The sequence below is a fragment of the Seriola lalandi genome, unplaced genomic scaffold (genome assembly GCF_002814215.2).
Source record: "Seriola lalandi dorsalis isolate HSWRI2012SDOR001 ecotype SW California unplaced genomic scaffold, Sedor1 jcf7180002054548, whole genome shotgun sequence".
Classification (NCBI taxonomy): domain Eukaryota; kingdom Metazoa; phylum Chordata; class Actinopteri; order Carangiformes; family Carangidae; genus Seriola; species Seriola lalandi.
The window spans coordinates 183,003-194,174 of record NW_019525101.1 but is presented as its reverse complement, the minus strand read 5'-3'; positions in this window follow the sequence as shown (position 1 = coordinate 194,174).

Below are 11,172 nucleotides of genomic sequence, written 5' to 3'. Positions count from 1 at the left end.
GTCTTGCATACCAGCCAGACTCTGTGTAAAGCCTTCAACATCCATCCATCCCAGCTCTGCAGTTACAGTGAAATGCTCACAGCATTCCGTGGATTTGTAATTCAACAGCAACAACCATCCATGAACAGATATTCTGTTGGGATCAGACACACTAAAAAATGACGACTTGTACTACAGAATCTAAACGGCTCAAAACTCCAGCAACACTTTTAGTATTTAGAACAACTTAATGTTCAACCAATGAGTTCCGGTTTGTGGCCTTCATCAGGGTCACCACAAAACACACCACAGATAACATTAAAATTAGGTATAAATCAGAAAAAAAAATCAAAAACAACTAATCAGCCAATGGGGCTCCTGCAAACATGGGTTGGGCATATGGTCATGTGGTTTTAGGTCAGTCATTGTCCCAGGCTGGCATAGAGATGAAGGGAGTGTCCTATAGAGGACATCGGTGACACCACATTTGGTGCTAAGGGGTGGCATTTAAGTTTGTGCAGTAGAGGCCTTTCAATGTGACATAGCCCGTCTTTACAAACACACATAAAAAGTACTATATATTGAAACTGTAATAAGATCATGAAAACTAAAGCATACAAATACATAACTTCATCCAAACCACAAAAATGTCAAAACTGTTCCCTTCACAATTTCCCACAACCCAAGGTGACATCTTTAGGGTGTCTTGTTCTGTGCAACCACCAGTTCAAACCCCCAAAATGTATTAAATTTACAGTGATGTAAACACAGAAAGGTAGAAACCAATCTAGTAATTGACTCATTGTTTTAGCTCTAAAACAGAATAAGATATGGTAAAAATCAGAACAATAAACAGAAAAACCAAATTCACCAGTCTGTGATGCAGTTGTACCAATAGAGAGTGCATGTTGAGATGCCAAGTACAGCCCTGCTCCAAAGACAGATGATGGAAACGCATCCCAGCTGTCAAACCATGATTGGGGTTAATTTGGAACCAGTGAGCTCCATTGCTGCACCATCTCCTCCAGTAATGGGAGGAGAGGTGTGCTGTGTTTTCACAGGTGGGCAATGGACCCAGAATATCCATGATGGATGGATAGGGAGGTATCAACCCCTGGACAGCTGTTTCATAAAGGCTCTCAGTTTGTAATTAGGATCTCTGCATATGAATTCATGAATGTTCTTTTTGTTTGTTTCTCTATTTTTTCTTTGTTTTTCTCATCAAATGTAAATTTTCAAGTTCTGTCTCAAATATGAAATAAATTTACTGTATAATGGCAGTGCATGGGTTAAAGTTGGTCAAATTATGTTTATTCATTTGACATTATCATTTGGGATGCAGTCCCTTATGCCCTGTCCAGTTTGAACCTTTTGTAATATGCCGTGCTTCTAATACAAAGGTAGTCTTTGTTCTTCTTCTTTGTTAATGTGACAGCATTTATCCCTGAGGTGCTGTCAAAAGTACGCCAGCTCTACAGAGAGCTCCACAGGAAGAGAAAGCATTTTTTTTTTTCTAATAAAATTTTAAATGCCTGATTTCACATTTACAGTCAGTCTTAGAGTAAACCCCAACTGGGTCCCAAACTGAAATGAACCCTTACCCACAAAGCAGAAAATAGGGCCACTCTCAATATTCCTTTGAAGTGGAAAATCAGGCAATGGTGAAGTTGAGTGGGTTTGGGTGGGATACACATGAATAAAATTGGACGGCCCGCTTTTTTCCATTTCATTGAATTCAGATCAGGACATCACGCCAACTCTTAGATGTGTCGCCGAATTTGGCAATGCCAATGATGGCAGGGACAGCTGTATCCAACAGCCTCCACCTCCATTAGAATGGAAAACACAACCAACCACAACATTTCTGTATTTTGATCATACTATTCTTTGCTCAGTCAATCAGTCCCTTTATTTTTTGAGATTCATACTCACTGCTGCTTTCTTTAAAAAGAGTAAAGAATGTTCCAAATTTCATATTGTTGTTCTCAAGATACGTTGTCATCATTATCCTGTCCAGCACTTGGCTGAGAGGGAACCTTGGTCTTACCAGAACTGGGACAGCCAGATGCAGGCAGATGTTTGGAGTGATGTCTGGGTGCGGTCAGGGACTATATCAGAGAAAAATAGAAACAGCAGGACAGGCTTCCCCAAAGTAATGACGCTGGGTATAATAGCAGAGCTGCCGAGGGGCTGGGATAGATGGAGCCCCTGCCTTTTCTTTTGTGTTCTCCAGCTTACATCAGCCCGCCATGATGTAACACGGTAAAGGAGAAGAGGCTCATAATAGACATTGCAATGTTACAGGATAGCACTTTGAACATGAACCTTGTGTGAGAGCATGATGTGACATTTGCAGCTTGTCAGGAAAACTCGAATCAGAGTTTTCTTTTAAATCTGGGGCGTGGAGCTCATAATACTCTGACCATTTGATCACACTCTCCCTCTGTTCGCTCACTTTCAGTTGAATCTGAACTGTGTGGAGCAGGAACAGTTACAGTAGTGTGAATTTAGAAATGCCAGAACCTGATGAAATACAAAGAAGATCAAATGTACTGAGTAGTAGAAATTTATCATGAGTGAAGAACTCTACTCCTCATATCAAATCAATTTATACAGGTGTTTGTTGATACTGATGGTTTGTGATGCATGTGGTAACACTGTGGCACGTATCAAGCTGTGGATCCTACTGTTGTCGCAGGTGCTGATGAACAAACCATGTGAATGATGGAGTCACTTCTAGTTTCAGAACTACCTTGAACTTGTCAATGGTATTTCTGCACTGAAATTTCATGTTACTTTCTGGCTGGCAAACACGCCGACGCCAGTATATCTGTGACAAGCTAATAGTGGCTGGTATAAATAGCAATTGAGCTCTGCTGCATTGTTACGATGATTAAGATAAGTATTTGATTTGTATTATTCACTTTTGGGTCATTATCAGCACCAGTATTGATCTGTTGTGTTTGGTCAATCCCAAGTTATCACACAGGAACTTGCCTGCCACATTTACTATAGTCTATACTGTAGTGAACAATAAGACACATATAGTAATAACAATCAGTCAAAACCTGTTACTTACATTTACATTTTAGACAAACTTTGCATCCAGTGGCCAAGTAAGAAAGTGTTCTGTTCATTCTTTTTGTATTGCAATATACTGTACACCAGTCTCATCTGCAGTCAAGCCATATTCAATGAAACAGCTCTTACATGTACTGTATGTAGCAGATACACCTGTGGTCCATTTCTCTTCAAGTATGCAACATGCATTGATGTCTTCCGTAATGTTCTAGATGTACTGATTTCCATGTCCGCATACAAATCCACGTCATTATGCCAAGGTTGATTTATTGGAACCTATAAGTAATTCAGAAGCATAAACAATACCATAAACAATGTATGAGCGTGACAACTGAAGAAAGTTAAAAGTGAACTGATTACATGGAGAACGAATGGGAGGAAGTCACCTGAGAATGCTGTCAGTCACTTTTGATTACATTAGAGCGCTCGCCATCATCATATATTCATCATCTTAAAAGAAACAGGTATAAAGATGTGACACTGAAAATAGATTAAGCATCCTTGTTCTTTCATTTTTTAACGATTCACCATGATTCAAACGAAAAGAAAATGCTGAATCCACGCATGTAGGATTGTTTGGCTCTATAGTGGAAGTATGTGCTCAGCCGAGTGCCATTCTATTTATAATGCAGGCATTCGTACATGATCCAGAGATTTTTACTGTCTGGCCAACATGAATAAAAGAGAATCATTTAAACAGTATGAATGAATGGGTGGAAATAGAAATAGCTTCAAAGATGCTAAAGTGTTTTTTTTTTTCATATTTCTGGGCTCCTTCTTCCTGAATGCTCAACACACCTGACACAACACCAGGTAGCACAATCGTCTTTTGGCATTGATACATACAGTAGGCAATGTGTAGTGATGACATTCCTATCTTTTTTGGATCACATTCCTGCAGGCGTGAGTAGAGTGATTCATAGCTCATCTGACTGTTCGTCAAAGGAAGGAGAGAGCAAGGAGATGGGCAGTGACCTCAGTCCCTCTGTAGCCTCAGATGTGCCAGCGAACCTGTAGCTCTCTCATTTATCATATAAGGGAGAAATGAGCGATCTGAAAAAGGAAGTTTGTCTCTTCTGCTGCGAGCAGTTAACCTGGCAGAGGGAGATGAGAGTGAAAGTTTGGTTCTTCTTCTCTGATCAGAGGCGTCACAGAAGACAGAGACAGTGCCAGAGCCAGAGCTGGGAAACAATCTCTTCATTTCTTGACATCAAAAGATTGTACTGCCTGTGAAGGTAATGACTCTAAAGAGGACAGGGAAGAGATTAGTCGAGAGCTTCAAATGGAAGACAGTTAATCGTGTCCTCAGTTTGCTTTGGCTAGATCCTTTCCTTACTGAGACAGAGATGTCATAGAGGCCAATGACCAATAGAGACAAATAGCCCCAAAACCTTATCCAATTTCATCAGTCACCCTTTACCTTCCTGACTCAGTAAGGATTGTGAGGATTCACATTATTTGACACTGCAATTTTACCTCTCACTGACTACATATCCACTCAATTAAAGTTGTTGCCCAGTTAGTTTTATCATGACACTGTGAGACTGTGTCTGAGGAATTAGTTTGGTTTTAAAAATAAGATTTATTTTGTTTATTACATTTTGATACCATGCCAATGGTGATTCAAACTACTGTATAAACTATGAATGAATTTTCAAACCACTGAGAACATGTAAGGGTTCAGTCTGCTAAAGGCAAAGTGACTATATCTGTTCCAAAAGGCACTTGAAGGCATGGTGAAAAGCCTGCTGTCACAGAGAGAGGTAAAAGGCATCGAATTCTGCAAATGAGAGTAATTGGACAAACTGGTGCGTGCATCGTCAAACCTTCGCAACTACGTAATTGGGCCTGGCATGGGAACCCAGCGCGTGCCTCTCAAAGTTTGAAACGTCAGTCTGTGGCTACACTAACTGTTGATGATTGACTTGTTGGTCTGTGGAACCCACGATCAAATCACTTTTTTTTCCACCTCTTTCCACTGCACACTAGCTGCCAGAGAACCGACTTATTTCTAAATACAGGAAGAATGAGGAGGCAAATAGAAAACAACAACCCTAACCCGTGCTGTTCAATGGCGATGAAGCTGTATATTGTAAATGTCAATATACATTTGTCCACAGCCAACACTACAGAGTAATTGCAACTACCGCAAAAACAAGAGCATAACTTATTGGCAAATCTATGCACAAAGTGGGTGCGCTTGTGTTTAAAAAAAAAAAAAAAAAATCAGACACAGCACCTCCAATTCTGATGCTGGAGAGGTATATGTGTGTCTATGTGTGTGTGTGTGTGTGTGTGTATGTGGGGTGGGGTAGGGGTATCTGGTCATATCTACCAGATGGTAGATAATCCCACCAGCACTTTGTTTGAAGCACATCAGTCACATCTGTTTCTGTTAAGTGAAAGCCTCCAAAATGTCAACTGCTCAAGGCCTGAAAAAAGGCCTTCAAGGTGGTGAAGGTGAAAAGCCGTCAAAGGTGCAAACAAAGGGGAAATTACATTTTTCTGTAATTTCATGAATCCAAAGTGGATGGGGTGGCGAGCAACAGCGCGGTTTGCAAGTGAATGATCATAATTGTTGCATTATTACTGTTGCATTATTGTGCATTATCAGAATTTTCTTATGGTTATGGATTAATGTAACCACACAGGTTACACACATTGGTGTCTTCACTGTGTGTATAGTGCAGATAACACTTCTGTAAATGTGAACACTATTATGTATAAGTTCATATTCTATTGTTCGTAGTCAGTAGTTTTAATTGTAATAATGTAAGCTGTATCAAAGCTCACAAACGGATTTAAACATGAAAGGTCCGTCTTGACCTTAAAAACAGTCATTTGAGTTTTTAAAAAGTGACAAATGAACAAACTTAAAAGCAGACTTTGAGTCAAAATCTTAAGTTATGGAAGTTATTTGAGTAAATACTAACTGACTTGTGAGACAAAGCTTCATGCACAGTTTGTAAAACTGGTTTCCTCTACGTTTCTAATTGCTTACCTGAAATCCTACACTTTTACGGGCCGCCACTCTTCAGGCTATCCAGTGATCAGTTAGATAATCTCCTGGTGTTATCAGCGTGACAGTAGAAGGCCAAACCCCGAGGTGGCTGTGATAGATGACTGTGGTGGCCTCTGTGCTGTTTATCAGACCTCATCCTTTTTACTGCCTGCATCTATCAGGCTCACAGTAGTTAAATACTGAAGATAAAAGCATATCGCGCAGGGCCCACATAAAAGCAGCCACTCCACTGATTTATTAGGTTGTCCTCCACCAAACATGTGTGATTCTCAGGGCCACAGTGCAATGACGACTGCCCCGCAACATGTCATGTATCCAGTGTTGTGTTGTAGCTACTGACAGCTCTATCCACACTGCCTCCTGGCAATAATTGTCACCTCCTTAATGGCTCTGTTTTTCTGCTTTGATGCATTTTCTCATGTTGGTGAAACATGGAGCTACTTGGAACATGATGTTCTTTAGTTGGCTGGCTGATGTCGCACTAAAGGCTAGCCGGTGGCACATGTAGCTACATAGGTTTGCCCCACAGGTGATTGTAGCGGTGCTGCTGCTTTTTATTCACTCTTTGAAATTCAAGACATTTCTTGATTTAATAGGACTTGGGGAAACATCTCCTGTGTCCTGCCCGTGGCTAATCTGAAGCTGACACCACAATGGTTGCTGAAAATGTGTTGCCTGCAGTTCTCCTCTCTATTTGATTGACATTTAGAGATAGCAGAGGCTGATGGAAAGGGTCTGTTTGCTCACAGTGATGCAGGAGGAGGTTGGGGAGCTGAGAGAAAGAGAGGGGAGAAGATAGACAGAGTGATAGAGAGAAAATGGGAGAGCAGAGCATCCTGAACTACGATAACCTTACGTCCTCTTCTGATGACACATGCTCCCATCTCTGACTGAGTTGATTATGGTGACAGCAGCCTTTGCTCATCTGAGTCCAGCCTCCGCACCACATTCCTCTGATGAAGACACTGGGAAGGAAAAACATTCTTTGTTGCTTGCTTTGGGAGCAATGCCTCCGTGTATCTATGCCTTTACTGTGTCTCGTTGTAGAAGAGGGGTTTCTTTTTATCAGAAAGAAAAATCTCCTTTTGAAAATATCATATGAAGGTTTTGATATTAGATTTTTTAAAAACTAGTTAAACAGGTTGAATTCTTTATTTTGCAGATCTGAATTATATTTTACAGGTATATTAACATGGAGAGGAGAACTGGACTTCCGTAAGCATCTAACACTTGTACAGCAACAGTAGAGTGTTGAAGTCATATATTATCCCCTTGTTCCACATTGTTTATGTTTAATGTTACCAATATTACTTGCAGAAGTTTTTTTTTTTTTTTTATGAAGGCAAATGGATATTCTTCCAAAAACATGAGAACTGATAATCACTGAGAAATTACCAAACAACACTTTATTTATGGAAGTATGAGAGGAAGTGTGCAGTCTGACTGGAGATATTTTCACCGAGCTGTTGATAGGGAGTCTGAGAATAAGTGCTCTTTGGACTCGCTGAGAGTTTTATGGCACTGTAGTGAACTACGATAACCTGCTGTCACTATGTTCCTACTGAAATGTTTGACTTATCTGATATGATAAGTTTTTATCATCTGAATTATTAGGTGTTGAATGGTTAGGTTTAGGGTTAAATAATAGTTACATGTCGTGTTAATTGTCTACTGTGATCGTGTGTGGGCTCAGATATTTAATGCCAAGGTCTTAGTTAATGAATGACTACAGTTAGTTTGTGCTACTGACTAAATGCCGAATAGAACCATAGATGAAAAAGATTAAATGTAATAATCTGTCGTCTTCATCACTGGTGAGGGCTTGGACGTCGGTTTTCTGAAAACATCTTACTGTGTGGTCGAGTGTCTATTCCTCTAACGCAGCTTAGTAGAGTTTGTTGGCTGCATCACAAGAGTGGAATGTATTGTGTGATAATGTGCCTTTTTGTTGTGAATATTTGTGTGTGTGTGTGTGTGTGTGTGTGTGTGTGTGTGTGTTTTAGAGAATGTGTTTTATTTTTTTATTTGACCGTTATTTATCCAGGATCGTCTCTGGAGATGGAAATCCTGGCAAAAATGTCCACACAGTATGTTACACAAACCAACATCCACAGAGGGAAGGAAAGTCAGAAAAGATGGAAAAAGCAATAAAAGGCATTATAAGACTTTGATGGGGACGGGCACATATATACTGAATGCACTATAATGTGTGCGTGCATATGACTGTTTGTGCATGCATGCATGTCTCAGTCTCAAGAGATTCTCCACAGCCACTGGCATTTTCACATTGCATCATGTTGTCTTAATTCTCTCTCTTACATGAGATCATGAAGGAAACACAGTGAGTGAGGCTATTGTTCATGCAGTTTACATTTAGTGGAACGTGATTCTTGCATGCATTTTAATTTCCTTCTTATTGGTCTTCTCATTCAGGAAATTTAACATGCATGCTACAGTAGACACAGAGCTGATATATGATTGGAATCTTCCAGCCTGACCACAACCACCGCTGCCGTCACCACCGCTGCCACAGTCCTTCTAAGAAATAGATCACCTCCAAATATTGTGTTATGTAACCTTTAAACAACTGCAGATTTCTCTCTGTGCTTCTTTCTTGAGAGACATGGGACCGCAAGCGTGCCTGGAGGCCAGAAGCAGATGATGGTCTGTCAGTTTGCGGACCCATGGTCAGGCCATCATGATGACATTAACACTCCAAGAATGTCTGTAGCACTCACTCTCAACCATCTTTCCACCCTCAGCTCGAGCAATGTAGGCTAATTCTCCCCTGCAGAATGTGGATTGTTGTGAGGGATTGCTTGTAGAGTATGTTTGTTAAACCACAGTGATCGCGCCTTAGGTAAGCCCTTTTTTTTGTGTGGTGTATGAAGCTGTATGAAATGTTTATATTGTATGATATACAGTATAGGCAAGCTTACAAATGACCCTTTAGGGTGAGTGAATTTTGACTGAATTCTTTTTTTCCAATCAATTTTGAATTGGGGGTGCAAACATCTGCTGAGTTGTGTGTCATCTGGTGGCAACAGCAGACTGTCAGACAGTTTTGACCATTCGAGCAATGCCGTGCAGCATCCGGGTGTGTAAGTGAGAACAGATGAAAAGAGATTTTTCACGCATCACAGAAGTCCCTGTGGATCCGCTCATGACATGCAGAAGAGCTTCAAATACTTTGAGGGGGTCGAGCTCATTTCCATTGGCTCAGTTGCACCACCTGATTCCAGCCTCTCCTCCTCCTCCTCCTCCTTTCTTTCTTTCTCTCACTGACCTTTTTTGTGAGCCCTGATATGATGAGGGTTTCATGAAAGAAATATTTAGACAGATCACAAGCTTGAGCCCATGCTTTGAAACCTACGATGGTGGTGTTGACAGCAGCTACTGGAGTGCCTAATTAGGCTATGGAGACTGCACCTCTGTGAGGGCTTCTCTGATGCAACTTGGAAAGAACCCAGCTGATGCCACCACACAGTAACACTGTAAAGATAAAGCCTCTGAAATAACTGATTAGTCTTTACACTGTGTCACTTACATCTCTAGCATGGATTTACATTCAGGATGTAATTGCTTTGGCACTTTGGCGAATAGCCGGGTGAAGCTGTTAAGCTGTTAGTACACTGATCTGAAACTTGAGGTTAGCAGAGGTGAAGGAACTGGGCTTGACATGTCCCTCATGTTTGATGTGCAGCTTGCTGAACATAAATCTAGGCCCTGAGCTCCGTCTTGATAAAATATCTGAGGCAGGAAAGTGGAATGGCTGTCGCCTGTAAAGCCAGCTTCCTGTATGGAGGCTCGCTCTGCGGGGCTTGTATGAATTAAACATGGACCAGGGCCATTATAAATGACAGGGTCAGGACAGCCAAATAGGGATGTTTGAAAAACAATGCGACCAACAGAATCTATCATCTCTGCCAGCTCAGTGAAACTTTGTCAAGTAAGGCCAAGTCAGCAGCTCAAGTGAACATTGTAATACTGAAATAAACAGAGCCTCAGTCAAATGAGTGTGACACTAATGGCTGGAGAGGAGTGCAGTGACGTTGGTTGTGCACTGTGGTATTGCTGTTGGTATGTTTTGAATGATAATCTGATAGAGACTGCTTATTACCCTTCTATTAAGTTACATATGCACAAAAAATACAGATGATATGCTATTTTTCATGTGCTAAAAATCTTCTAGGTCACATACATTAGTTCATTATACATGATACACAGTAGCTTAGGAGACACCTTTGAGTTTTTTATTTTATCTTTGAATATTTACAGTTAATCTTGTCAGGGTAATGCTTTTAATTAATATTTTCTTTGGTTGCAGCAAGCACTTGTTTTCAGTGTCAATTAATTTCCACAATATTTTCACATTTGATTCACCGACTGATAATTTGGTCTGTAAAATGTCAGAGAGTAAAGGACAAAGCCCATCACAATTTTTCAAATGTCCACGACTCTAAAACATAATATTATATTATATACTACATACTATATAATATATATTAGATATTTACCAGCAACAGCAATTGTTCAGATTGAAGATTGAAAATGATTTTTAGCATTTTTGCTTAAAAAAATTGCATTAACAATTAATTGATGATCAAAACTGATGCTAATTATTGTTGTCTCGATCACCTAATTAATTTATTAATATTAAATAATTAATTTATTTGTTTTTTTCCATCTTATTTGTGTTTCAAATGTGAGGATATGCTACTTTGTCATATATGACATTGGTCCAATGTTGTTTAAGTTAAAACTAGCGAATGTCCAAGGTGTTTGCAGCACAGGATCTATTTTCATGCTCTGTGGCCAGTGAGACACGCTCCTCTTTCCCTTAACAAATGAATTGCACTTGAGTATTTAATGGATTTTCAAACAAAGCCACACTGGCATTTCCTGACATCACTGACTGGCCACTAACAAAGCCTCTCTTCAGGCCCGTTGTTTTTAATGTGAAGTGGTTTGTTTTCACACAGTTAAAAGTATGGGGAAGAAAAATAACAGTTTTATACAGAAGTATATTTCATAATGTTCAAAGAGATTATCCTCCCATATTTATCGTCATCCATCAGTTGCTTTCATCT